The 14268-nt window shown below is 38.5% G+C and overlaps 1 protein-coding gene across 8 annotated transcripts in view; it reads right to left on the bottom strand.

Annotated features, from left to right (window-relative positions):
* Positions 1–13979, bottom strand: part of LOC139539918 (myocyte-specific enhancer factor 2A-like) — a 131717-nt gene extending 117738 nt beyond the window's left edge. For 7 of the 8 annotated variants that reach the window (XM_071343316.1, XM_071343319.1, XM_071343320.1 and 4 more), the window contains exons 1-2: positions 13822–13979; positions 11054–11182 (exon numbers count right to left, since the gene is read on the bottom strand). The gene's annotated coding sequence lies outside the window, so the exon portion shown is untranslated. Of the gene's footprint in view, positions 1–9563; positions 9648–11053; positions 11183–13821 lie in introns of all 8 variants that reach the window. The other variant, XM_071343318.1, reaches the window with a different exon arrangement.
* Between the last annotated feature and the right edge of the window lie 289 nt (positions 13980–14268).

Genomic DNA, 14268 nt, shown 5'->3' with positions numbered 1-14268 from the left:
GTTTATTATTCAGGACACACTTAATCGGATTCAGTTCTATATTTTTGTATGTATAGTACCAGTCAAAAGTTTGGACACACCTAATCATTCCATAGTTGTTCTTTATTTCTACTATTTTCTACATTGTAGAATAACAGCGAATACATCAAATTATGAAATAACATTTATGAAATCATGTAGTAACCAAAAAGTGTTAAACAAATCAAATATATTTTATATTTCAGTATCTTCAAAGTAGCCACCCTTACTTAGCCTTGATGACAGCTCTGGAATTTTTCCGGAAACTTTCCATGGGATGTTAAGCCTGGGTATTTCGGGAATTTTGCTTAAATTCATCAAAAAAGTTTGATTATAACAGTGAGGTCTCCTGGCATATTTTGGTTAAACTGTCCCCAATTCAATGGAATTGCAACCTTCTGCATGCACAGTGCATTCTTCCATCACATGTGCAGTGCACTCTTCCATCACATGTACAGCTGATTCTCAAGATCTTGCACACTAATGAGATGCAATTGAGCCCACACTACTACACTGTCTGATCCAAGGACTACATGCTTTTTAAAGTTTTGATTACAATACTGGGTTGGGTGAATATATTTTATATGACATACATAACTAGTAAATAGTAGCCTACAGCAAAGTGTGTTGAAATAATTTGTAACTTGTTAACAATTTCTGCTAGTTAGCTTTTGCTACCATGTGGGTTTTAGCTTGCTTGAGCCTGCTAACTGAGAAGTGTTAATTCACCTTCATTTCCATACATGTTTCATTTTTAAACATTTATCTTACAAAGGAATTGTTTAATCCAACTGCTTAACTATTTATCTGTTCATGGAATTGTATTTTTTTTTCTTTTTCTCTCATCTTTACAGGAAAATGCCACTGCAACTAATGTAGAAGGAAAACCAGTGTACATTTGCAAATACTGTGCCAAATCATATGTGAAGAATGCAACAAAGATACAGAATCATCTGGCCAAGTGCATAAAGTTCCCTCAGTGCTCACAACAAGCAACCTCTGACAAAAGTCCCTCTACTTCTATTCAAGGTGAAAATGATGAATCAGACACCTTATCGATAGCAACAGCTCATGGTCCTCCTGGAATCAGAAGTTTTTTTGACTCAATGGAGGAACATAGTCAGAGAAATGCTGATGAATGTCTTGCTCGAGCTGTGTATGCAACTGGTACACCTCTGATGCTCACAGGCAATGTGTATTCGGAAGAGATTTCTGAATGTTCTTCGCCCAGCATACACCCCTCCAACCAGACATGCTTTATCTACTCATTTGCTGGATGCAGAGATTAACAGAGCTCAAGTGAAGGTCAAGCAAATCATAGAGGAAGCAGACTGTATTGCAATCATCTCTGATGGGTGGTCGAATGTTCGTGGTCAAGGAATAATTAACTACATCATCTCCACCCCTCAACCAGTATTCTACAAGAGCACAGACACAAGGGACAACATACACACTGGTCTCTACATTGTAAATGAGCTGATGGCAGGCATCAATGACCTTGGACCACAGAAGGTATTTGCACTGGTGACAGACAATGCTGCGAACATGAAGGCTGCTTGGTCTAAAGTGGAGGAGTTCTACCCTCACATCACACCCATTGGCTGTGCTGCTCATGCATTCAATCTGCTCCTCAAGGACATCATGGCACTGAAAACAATGGATACACTCTACAAGAGAGCCAAGGAAATGGTTAGGTATGCGAAGGGTCATCAAGATATAGCAGCAATCTACCTCACCAAAGTGAGAAGAATAAGAGCACCACATTGAAGCTGCCCAGCAACACTCGTTGGGGTGGTGTTGTCATCATGTTAGACAGGAAGGAGTCTCTCCAAGAAATGGCCATATCACAGTCTGCCGATATGGACAGCCCCATCAAGTGGATCCTCCAGGATTATGTATTTTGGGAGAGAGTGGTAAGCAGCCTGAAACTCCTGAAACCTATAGCAGTAGCCATTGCACGGATTGAGCGAAACGATGCCATCCTGTCTGATTTTCAGACTCTGCTTGCAGATGTAAGAGAAGACATTCGTACTGCCCTGCCCACTTCACTGTTGCTCCAAGCAGAGGAAACTGCAGTTTTGAAATGCATCAAAAAGCGTGAAGACTTCTGCCTGAAGCCCATACACGCCGCTGCGTACATGTTGGACCCCAAGCATGCTGGCAAGAGCATCCTGTCTAGTGCAGAGATCAACAAGGCTCATGGTGTCATCACTACAGTGTCTCAGTGTCTCACTACAGTGCTTGGCAGTCTGGCGAAGTACACTTCCAAGCAAGGGCTATGGGATGGAGATGCAATATGGCAGTCGTGCCAACATATCTCATCAGCCACCTGGTGGAAGGGACTTTGTGGATCTGAGGCTCTTTCCCCTGTTGCCTCCATCATCCTCCAAATCCCACCAAAATCAGGCGCCTCAGAGCGCAACTGGTCGTTGTTTGGAAACACACACACCAAAGCACGCAACAGGCTGACCAACAAGGGTTGAAAAATTGGTGGCCATCCAAGGAAATTTTTGGCTTTTTGAGCCTGACAACGAGCCATCCTCAACAATGTTGGAAAGTGACAGTGAAGATGAGGCCTCAGAGTCTGATGTTCAAGAGGTGGACATTGAGGAGGTCCAGGGAGAAGACATGGAAGCCTGAGAGGAAGACAACCAAAGCTTTAGTTTCTAGACTAAATCATTTTACACATTTTGGGAGATGCAATATCATTCAATATTCCCTTTGTTTTGTTGTTCAGTGAAATCATCCCATGTAAAGAGTCAACTCATTTAATTAAAGTTAAATTCGTAACTAAATCGTTTTTTTTATTTCTACTGGAAGGATTTAATCATTAGAATTTTTTTAACCTTTATTTAACTAGGCAAGTCAGTTAAGAACAATTTCTTATTTTCAATGACGGCCTAGGAACAGTGGGCCTTGTTCAGGGGCAGAACGGCAGATTTTTACCTTGTCAGCCCGGGGATTCGATCTTGCAGCCTTTCGGTTACAAGTCCAACGCTCTAACCACTAGGCTACCTACCGCCCCAATTATGTCTACTTATGATATGGTAAAAGGTTTCTGTTTCTGTTTCCATATGATATGGTAAATATATCCAATGCAAAAAACATCTACATTTAAATGGTATTAATATTAGTTTGCATATATTCTCGTTAATTCCCATGGAAAGTTTCCACTTCTGAATATTCCCCAAAATGTGCAACCCTATTGTAACGGCTGTCGTCGGAAGAAGGTGAAGACCAAAACGCAGCGTGGTAAGTGTTCGTCATGTTTAATAGAAACTGAACACTAAAAAAGCAAAAACAACAAAGTGACAACCGAAACAGCTCCGTCAGGTGCAACACACTAAACAGAAATTAATCACCCACAACACAAAATGGGAAAACAGGCTACCCAAGTATGGCTCCCAATCAGAGACAACGATAGACAGCTGCCTCTAACTGGGAACCACACCAGGCCAAACACATAGAAAACCAACAACATTAAAAAAAGAACATAGACTGCACACCCTAGTCACACACTGGCCTAACCAAAATAGAGAATAAAAACCTCTCTATAGCCAGGGCGTGACACCTATAGACCCTGCAAGACAACTCAGGTCCTCCATCGGGACTCCAAACTTTTTATGTTAAGATTAAGTGGATGTGTCTTAAATGTGATACAGGGGAGCATATTAGCGGCCACAAGAAATCTTTTGATCTGACAAATTAGATTATAATGTATTCCTTAATGTTTTTTCAAAGTCTCATTGAAATTCAGTCAAACTGCAACTCAGCAAAGTGATGTTTTCCTTAAATTAATGGGAAAATTCCTAAAACAATTCTGATCTATGATACTGTATGTATTTCAGTGATAACTGTTAGGCTACCGCTTTTTAAAAAATCTGCTATTACGATGCAACAAATCTTCAACAACAAAATGAGATCCATTTCTAACACCTATAGTATCATGCAAACAAAGAACAAACAAATCAACCACAGGATGGACTTCCTTGACTATATACATAAGGCTCTTGTTTTTATGATGCACAACATGTTTGTGGTTTTGCTAACGTATCAATAGTGACACTAATATTGTAGAATGAGAGACCAGAGGTCCATCAGGTGCATGGTGACTTTGTTTGTTGCCATCACCTCTGCTCCACCACATAGCAGAAGCTTTAACACGCTAACCTCAGAAGCCACACTGCAGCTAGCATGCATCTACTACTTATTTTTTCTCAGTTTATATCTTTTGTCAGTCCTCAGTATAACTCAAGTCACTTAACTTGACTTGGTAGAGGTGAATATATCAAACTAAAAGTATTGTTCTTGTCCTACTCCAATTAAGTAACATAGCAGTACACCTTAAAGTTCACATGCAATACAATTGCATCACATTTGTTATGACAATGTGTCAGTTTAGCCCTCTGTTTGTTTTAATGATGTGTACCACTTCAAATGCCATAGTGGCACTGCTTTATTTGTATCTGTAGAGAGCCTGTCAGAAATGCACTCAGAAAGAAAGACATCTAAAGATTGGAGTGCACTGTTGATCCAACATGACTCAACATGAAAACTGCTCTAGTCAATTTCACTTAGGGGCGATTCCACGACAGCATGGCCCAAATATATATTTTTCTGTCAATTCTCACATAGAAACTTCATTGGAAGGAAGGATGTTTGACATGTTTTTTACATTTGTATTTTGAGACCTATACATGCCTCTTGTCAGAACCTTTGATCTGTGAACCGTACATGATACAGACAACATCTTGGTGTCATTATACTCGTTATAGTGTCCTCTAAAATATGAGGTAAGTCTAGGTTCTGAGAAAAATTCACATTGATTTATTCAACATTGAAAATAGTAATATCAATGTCTCAAAAGTACCCTTTTAGATGTCCGTATCCTGCACGGTTCACGTATCATACGCGTTTAGACAGGGAGACAAATTCAGATATTTTTGTCCACTAATTGGTCTTTTGACTAATCACGTCAGATCTATTCACATCAGATCTTTTTTAAGCAATTAGTGAAAAAAATATCAGAATTGGGCTGCCTGTCTAAATGCAGCATATGATACGTGAACCGTGCAGGATACGGACATCTAAAAGGGTACTTTTGAGATATTGATTTTACTATTTTCAATGTTGAATAAATCAATGTGAATTTTTTTCAGAACCTAGACTTACCTCTAAACGCAGCCATAGAATCTTACATGTACCATGCCTTCAGAAAGTATTCACAACCCTTGACGTAACTCGGTCACTTAAGAACATTCCCTGTCTTCTTGGTAAGCAACTCCAGTGTAGATTTGGCCTTATGTTTTAGGTTATTGTCCTGCTGAAAGGTGAATTCATCTCCCAGTGTCTGGTGGAAAGTCTGGTGCTTAGCTCCATTCTGTTTATTTTTTATCCTAAAAAACTCCCCAGTCCTTAACGATAACAAGCATATCCATAACATGATGCAGCCACGACTATGCTTGAAAATATGGAGAGTAGGACTCAGTAATATACTCAGTAATGTGTTGTATTGGATTTTCCCCAAACATAACACTTTCTATTCAGGACAAAATGTGAATTGCTTTGCCACATGTTTTGGAGTATTAATTTTGTGCCTTGTTGCAAACAGGATGAATGTTGCAAACAGGATTAATGTTTTGGAATGATTTTTATTCTGTACAGGCTTACTTCTTTTTGTTCTGTCAATTAGGTTAGTATTGTGGAGTAACTACAATTTTGCTGATCCATCCTCAATTTTCTCCTATCACAGCCATTAAACTATTTAACTGTTTTAAAGTCACCATTGGCCTCATGCTGAAATCTCTGAGTGATTTCCTTCCGATGCGGCAACTGAGTTAGGAAGGTCGCCTGTATCTTTGTAGTGACTGGGTGTATTGATACACCATCCAAAGTGTAATTAATAACTTCACCATGCTCAAAGGGATATTCAATGTCTGCTTTTTATTTTATTTTTTACCCATCTACCAATAGGTGCCCTTCTTTGCGAGGCATTGGAAAACCTCCCTGGTCGTTGTGGTTGAACATGTGTTTGAAATGTAATGCTCGACTGAGGGACCTTACAGATAATTGTATATGTGGGGAACAGAGATGAGGTAGTCATTAAAAATGATGTCAAATACAATTAATGCACACAGAGTATAACAGATTTCCTCTTCGTCTGAGGAGGAGTAGCAAGGATCGGACCAATGTGCAGCGTGGTAAGTGTCCATAATGAGATATTTAATAAATCAACAGAACACTGAACAAAATAACAAAAGTACAAACAAACAACCAAAACAGTCCCATATGGTGCAAACACTAACACAGGAAACAACCACCCACCAAACACAATAGAAAACAGGCTACCTAAATATGGCTCCCAAATCAGAGACAACGACTGACACCTGCCTCTGATTGAGAACCATACTAGGCCAAACACATAGAAATATAACAACAGAACAAAACATAGAAAAACAACATAGAATGCCCACCCCAACTCACGCCCTGACCAACTAAAATAAAGACATAAAAAAGGAACTAAGGTCAGAACGTGACACAGAGTGAGTCCATGAAACTTATTCTGTGAATTGTTAATCAAATTTTTACTCCTGAATTTATTTAGGCTTGCCATAAGAAAGAGGTTGAATAGTTAAAACATTTCAGCTTTTCACTTTTATTAATTTGTAACATTTCTGAAAAACATTATGGGGTATTGTGTGTAGGCCAGTGACAATTCTAAATTCCAGCTGTAACACAACAAAATATGAAAAAAGTCCCTGGGTGTGAATACTTTCTGAAGGCACGGTAGGTCTAAAATGGGCCTAAAATGGCCACTTTAAACATTAATTTTCTAAAAAATTGTTTGTGATACATATTTAGAAAGCAAATCAAACATCCTTCCTCCTAATTAAGTTTCTGTTTGAGAATTGCCAGAACAATCTGAATTACCAAAGATATTTCCGGGACATGCTGGCATGGAATCGCCCATAGACCATTTCAACACAACACTTTGTAAAAGGATATTTCAAATCAAATCCAATTTTATTTGTCACATGCACTGAATACAATTTCATGTTGAAACCCTCATATTAAACCCAAATGGTTTAAATTTATGGTTTATATTTAGGATAATGTTTTACAGCTTTGTCATAACATTTTTAAATACAATGTTATTGTGTATTATGTGATCAGGCCACACAGAGGTACATCTGTGATAATCTGAAGTATCCAAAAAGGCCACTAGATGTAATTTTATAAAATTCCCCCCAAAACTTGAAAGCTACTGAAATTCTGGTAGTTTAGTGTTAAACCTAGAAAGTTTCCAGTAATATTCCTTTTCCACAACCCTACCTGTGTCAATTTGGATTCGTAGAATACATTATTTTCTGTTACTGCTGAGCCTTTTAAAGGGAAATCTGATGGAAAAGGACTAAATTAAGCAAATATAAGAGCTCTTATCAGAGCTAGGCTTTACTGTCAATGCTTTGAACCAGCCTACAGGAGACATTCAAATGGCAATAGCCCAAATCAATGCCATATAGAAAGACAGCTGTGATCATATAATACCTGGTAACAAATGGTTCATAATGTCCTTATGAAACTTTAAAAAATATCCTTGTGATGAATTATAGATTTAAAAAGGAAAGGTTATCATAAACCATTGATAACTCAACTTACACTATGAACTTCCTCAAGACTGTTTACTTCAACAAGTAAAACATTTTTACATTCAAAGTTGACTTGCAGTCTTAACCCTGTGTGGGCCACTTAAACAGTGGAGGGGAGAGAGAGACAGGGATGATAGTAGTGAAAGAGGATTAACTGCAGATTGAGGCTGCCGCTTTGGTTCGGCTGATTCTTCAGTATGACCAGAGAGAGCTGAGGGGGTAAGGACAACTCTGTCTGACTGAGGGCTCGAAGGGGAAAGGCAAAGAAGACAGGAAGAAGCTGTCTATCTTTAAGCCGCTCTGCCCTGCTCAGCAGCACATGTGCTGAGTGGGCCGTATGGGGTGGCTTACTACCAGAGGTCACAGCCAAGGGCAGGGCAGTTGAAAGGTCACTGTTAGGTGCTCCCTTAGACAACAGTGCATTAGTGAGTGGTTCACTCATGCTTTTGTTAGAAACAGTTTTCAGGCTATCAGATGTTTATAAGCCACTGTAGTTTAGGATATTGATATTTAGGTCAGAATGATAGGGGGCTAATTGTCAACAGAGTTGCTTTGTTGACATACTACATAGCAGGCAGATGTGATGAGAATTATAAATAGGTCTATAGGAAAAATTGGTGCTTTTTACATTTGCTTTTCCAAGTATACAGTGACAATCGGCCGCACCCCTGTACGTTATTAGTATAAATCTTTCTTAATTTCAGATTTAAAATCATGTCTAATTATATATTTGAGTGTGGCTTTTCTTTAAAAAATAATAATAATTAAGAACTGCATAATACGTTTTTGAATATGATTTCAAAATATTTTTATTATATTAACTTTGAAACCGCACCGCCATGTAGGATATTAAGCCGTATTTATAAAGTGTATATGTGGTATATTAGCCTGTGCCAGGGCTGGTCCCTGATCCACAGGCTAATGGTTTGGAAGTCATCATCACAGCACATTAAGGGCGTGCCTAATAAAGTTCCAACTGTGCAGCCTCACAACATGATAGACGGTTTGATTTGGCACACTCCACAACGTATTTGCACAATAACACAGACTCAGTTTTGTGAGACTGGAGGAGAGAGAAAAAACGAACAAGGAGCTAATATTTTGATACACATTTTAAATGATGATTTTGTGTGTTTGTCAAACTGGCTGGTATCCTGGGGTAACTAACCCATTTAGCATCAAAGGTGAGGCTCTGTGACCTGGTGGTCAGACAGGAGGCAGCCAGGGGGTTCTGGGTTTGGAACTCAGCTCTCTGTTGGGTTGGATTGTGGGGTTGGGTGACACTGCTAGGACACTGTGCATTCCTCTGTGTTACACAGCCATTGCAGTAGCCACACACGATAGAAGGGGAAGTCAGAGTTGATTTAATGCAGTGTATAAACACAAGAAAGAACATCCATATTCATGGTTCGCCCTTTCTGGAATAGAATAACTACATTTATACCCATTTTATTTATTAAAGTACTCAGGAAGCGTTCCTTTAGAATAAATAGTCTAGAGCGTACACAATTGTCATTATCTGCTGGGCTCAAAATTCTGCATCCTGCCTCCAGGTCTCACGGGAGAATGCTGGAATCTCCAGTTTGATGATGGAGCTCCATTAAACAATGAATCATGTTGCTGAGAGCATGTGCAGAGGGCTTTGTAACAAAAAAATTAAGCAAAGTGGACATAGAGAAGAAGCATAGTGTTTTTCCTGTTGTTGCTCTGACAAATATCTTGAACATAATTGCCAAAGTACCTTCACACCTAACTCTGAGAATAAGAGAGGACTTCCTACATAGGGTCGCAGTCACACTAGTGAATAAAGAGAGAGTAACAGTGAAACAACTACTAATTTACACCTCAATGTATAAACACATTCAGTACTTTGATGAAAAAATGTAATATCATGACCTTTGCTGATACTTGTTGATTGTGGGGAGGTTGTGTGATACACAACCTGTCTTCTTTGCTTCTCTTCTTTGTTATTGTATCTATCTAAAGAAGTGTAAAGGTTAATTGTGTTAGCTACTGGTTCTCTCAAAACAAGTAGCCTTGTAGAACTCTCAAAAAAGGCAATGTAATTTGCTATAAAACTGTGCCTGATGAGTCAGCTGCAGTTGACACTAGTTCAGCTCTCAAGTGTACTGTAGGGGAAGTGCTGTGCCACAGTACAATGGTGTAACATGGTGAACACTACAAAATCCATGTACAGCTGACACTCTCATGAAACCAGATGGTCTTAATGATGTTTCCCACTTCAGATAAAGAGAATAACCAAAAGGACCAAAGAAAGCATAAAACATTACTGGAGATCTAGGGTTGGGCGATATTACAACAGCATCATCTATCAACAATGACTGACAGCCATCGTCGATGTTGACGACATCGTGATGTGACAGACGATGGTTTAGCCTATTTGAACTTGACTTGCACCGTGCAGTAAAGAATGGAGTCGGAGAGAGCAAAATATTATTTAAATTCTCTAAAAACGTAACTTAGCTAGGGGACTAATAATGAGAGAGAACAAACAATATAAATAGCCTACAGAAAAATAAAATGACAAGTTCAATCAAGTTTAAGCTGATTAAGAAATACATTTTCTGTGCGTGCCAGGAAAAATCCCCCCATGTGAGGTTGAAAACCAAATAGCCTATAACCTATCCTCCTACTAGGTCTATCATAAAAGCTTCAAGACAAGTTATTTCCTAAATATTCAAATAGCTATGAAGTTATGAACAGTAACCTATTTCCTAAATATTCAAATAGCTTAAGAAGGAGTTGTCTATAATGTGCCGCTATCAAAAATTACAAGAATGAAAGATGGAATCTATAGGCCTAGGCATATGCTATTCTCAATCACAGCTTTATGAGAAATATAACAAACAATTATAGTTCTGAAGACGGTACGCTTTGCTTCTATCAAGCCCATGATTTATAACCTAACTCACTATGGTAAAACAGCCCATTCCTCATCAGTTGACTGTCACTCCATCATGTGCATGCCACACACACACACACACACACTGACCTGGCCATACTGAAGCTCCACCCGAAATATTATCAAAGATTTTGCTCCACTTAGGCTTTTGTCCAGGCTTTCACCAAACGTATCTTTTGTCAAGTTGTAGCATGCGATTTCTGGCTATAGCCCAACAGTTGTTTTAACAGAGTTTTTTTCACAAAAACAATTTTGGGGGTTGGCCAATAGGGGGCGATGCCATCTTATATCACAATGTTTTATGAGTACCTAATCACCATAGGACAAAAGTTGACATCATCCAACCCTATGGAGATCCATGGCATATACAATTAAGTAAGTTAAGTGACTCTTAAAAAAACAGGAGAGTAAATAAACAGGTAAACAACAACAATACCAAGATTTTTAAGAACAAGTGGCTTACCCAACTATCAAAGCAGTGATATCCTCTTTATGGGAATATCCAGCTCCTGTCTGTCTCTTCCTTTCCCTTCAATGCTTCCCTCGCTTGCGTTAAGCTTCCTGCTGCGTTTTCCTCCTTGGGAAAAATGTCCTGGGAGGGGGAGAGGAGAGTTGAGAAAGTGTTTCGCTCATTAATTCAGAGGCATGGTGTAAACGCCAGCATTCTCTTTCTGACAACCAGCGTTAATTGCATATCCGACTTGCCCACACACTCAACGTTTCTCCTGTGTGTCTCCTGGAAGGAGCTGAATCCAAGCTGTGATATTCTGGTGCTATGAAGAGAAGCGAGGTGGGAGACACTCCAGACCCCCACTCCTCACACCAATCACCACCTCAGAACTTCTCCCTTTTACCTGGGTCAACTTTCTCCACTCACAACAAATACTGTATTTACACATCTATCAATTTACAGAGAGACATTTAGGCCTGAACACACAAACACACACACATTATGTAATATGGTACTGAGAAAGACAATATTAAATGAATAACTGTATCTACTGCACCCTGACATAACACTAGAGAAACAAACAAAACATTGCATTGCTCTTTTGTTAATAAGGCCACACATAAATATATTACAGACAAGGATGTATATTACAGATCAGGATACTATCATACTATGAGTGCCATATGACCAATTTTACTATATGTTCTTAAAGAAGTTAACTGTACTGCAGCAAAACACCTTTCTATAAGCTAGGGCAGTAATCGGCTGGGGGAAAAATGAATCCAGATGGGACCAAAACAGACACTCAATAAAAATACACACAGATATACCTTTATATTGCTGCCAAGACTGCCGTCCCTTAAAAAACGATGATATTTTCATTATCAACAAGCTAGGAATACCTCATGGTTGGGGAAACCGGGGGGAACGTTAGACATTTATCAGTCAACCAAACACTCTCTACTGTTATCTGTCTGGAATTATATACAATGGGGTCAAATCAAATGGAGATGCCATAAACTTTTGTCCTCATACTGAAGTTCACTGTGCCAGTAAATCATCTACAACAAACTAAGGTCCTGAGGTTTATTATTTTACCATCTTGTGTGAGTTTACGAGCTCTTGAGTGATTGTACATAACTCTTTACACTGACACGTACAATATGGCTTGTGGACTTCCAAAACAAATATGCTGAATCAGAAAAGTGTAATTTGTTATAATGTTGAACCTTCATTTAATGATGTATGTTAATTTTAAATAGCAGATAAATGATCACAACAAATCAATACAGTCAATACCCCCATGGCTCCTTCATAATATTGTAGCTGTAAATCTGTTCAATCCATCCAGGCATTAGTGCAGAAAAAGCCTGGTGTTGAGGTCATTCTCCTAACTATTCACTATGACCAGACTGCCTCTCATCAGGCTTGTAATTAGAAATAAAACCATACAAAACAGGTGCAATGACTCTTCCATTCAAAAGATTGAAGCATTGCTGTATTAATCCTTTACTGAGTTTGATGGAGTTCCTGACTGTGGGATGAATCCTTACTGGAGATATGCCCCAGGCTAAAAAAAACATCAGATTCAAACTATAAATATAATAAATCATCAAAATAGTCCCTTATAACTGAGATCAAGACATAGGCCTACTATAAGAAAACAAAATTGCTTCAAAAATAGACATACGTCACATCTTATTGGTGGCAAACATACATTGCTCCATTGCTTGCTCTAACTCAAGCAAATAGCAGTGATAAAAGCAAAGCAACAATAGAAGTTGGAGTAGCCTAGTTCTAAATGGACAAATGACCACCACCAGCTGACCAGCAAAATTTTGATTTCAGGACTAACAATGCAAAGTATCTTTACCAATAAACTGACACTGTAAATACTACTATTATTTGTTTATAACAAAGTAATCACATGTTTAGGGTACTAACTTATTATTGTGAACCTATTAAAATAAGGAAATATTCTAGTCCACAACTAAGAAAATGCATTCGATTTTACAGTGGTATGCAATGGAATGGATGAAGTCAAGTTTTAGTTGTTCATACAGCTATAGTGCCCATAGACGGCTATATTAATTAGCCTAGTGTCTACACAGACAATTATAAAGGATTTCAGAGCAACCAAAGTAAAAAGCCGAAAAATTATCTGACCCTAACCCTAATCTATTGTGATATGATGGCATTGATGTGAACGTAAAAAATATATATATTTAAACGTAGGTAATACAAAACCAAGTAAAATTGCAAGCAAACGCATTCCTCCCGTTGTCTGAGAAGTCCACGACACTGTTAACTCTACGATATTGCGCGCTCACAAACATAATCAGTAAACAAGTTATAGTAAAGTCATAGCTAGGTAATTCAAGACGATTGATATAATCTATTATTCTAAGAAATATCCTGAAATTGACAGACTACGATAAAGTTGATCGAATTACTGTAGGCTACCAAATAAGATAAAGCATAACTGTTTACTTATTGGAGCTATAAGAGCAAAGACGCACGGGCATCTAGGGTAAAATCAATGTATATCTAAAATAAGTGTCGCCTATTATTAGGCATACTAATAAACAATAGTTCATACTATATTCATCCAGAATATAGACACAGAAACTGGCATGGCATAATCACATAGCGCTACATGTAGGCTACAGTATGGGATGGCTTTTCGATCCCACATTCACTCTACGTCTTCCTCTTGCGCTTTCTCTCTCTCTCTCACTAGTGCCCCTCTGTGCAATATTGTTGCTATTTTTGCTACTCACCTTGTCTCCCAAGTTCCTCGTTGTATATAGACACTCTATATCAGAGGCTCCAATAGACATACACGTAATTTCAGTCACATTTACACACGAACTGCTATTTTAGTGAGCAGACAAACTCAGAAGAGCCAGTCTCTTGTCAGTGAGAGACTCCTCCCCTTATCTGACTAATACCAGACGAGGTAGAAATCAACCTCCTCCCACTCGTCTCATCGTCACTACAAAAAACGTAGGTTTGTAGCTTAGCCTACATTGTAGGCCACCTATATCATCTGGATTTCCAAAAGCTGACTCTAAAAAGTGAAAAAGTATGTGGAAAGGACACTTCCCGAGCGGGATATCTGTGGTTTGTAATACATGTTCAATGATATTAGCATTATAATTTCATTCTTTGAAATCTTAGTGTCAAAATAACACTCCTTTAAATGTTCAAACTCGGCTACGTTTGTT

The sequence above is a fragment of the Salvelinus alpinus genome, chromosome 15 (assembly GCF_045679555.1).
Source record: "Salvelinus alpinus chromosome 15, SLU_Salpinus.1, whole genome shotgun sequence".
NCBI classification, from domain to species: domain Eukaryota; kingdom Metazoa; phylum Chordata; class Actinopteri; order Salmoniformes; family Salmonidae; genus Salvelinus; species Salvelinus alpinus.
Note: the sequence above shows the minus strand (reverse complement) of the source record. Positions and strands in the feature narration are given on the sequence as shown.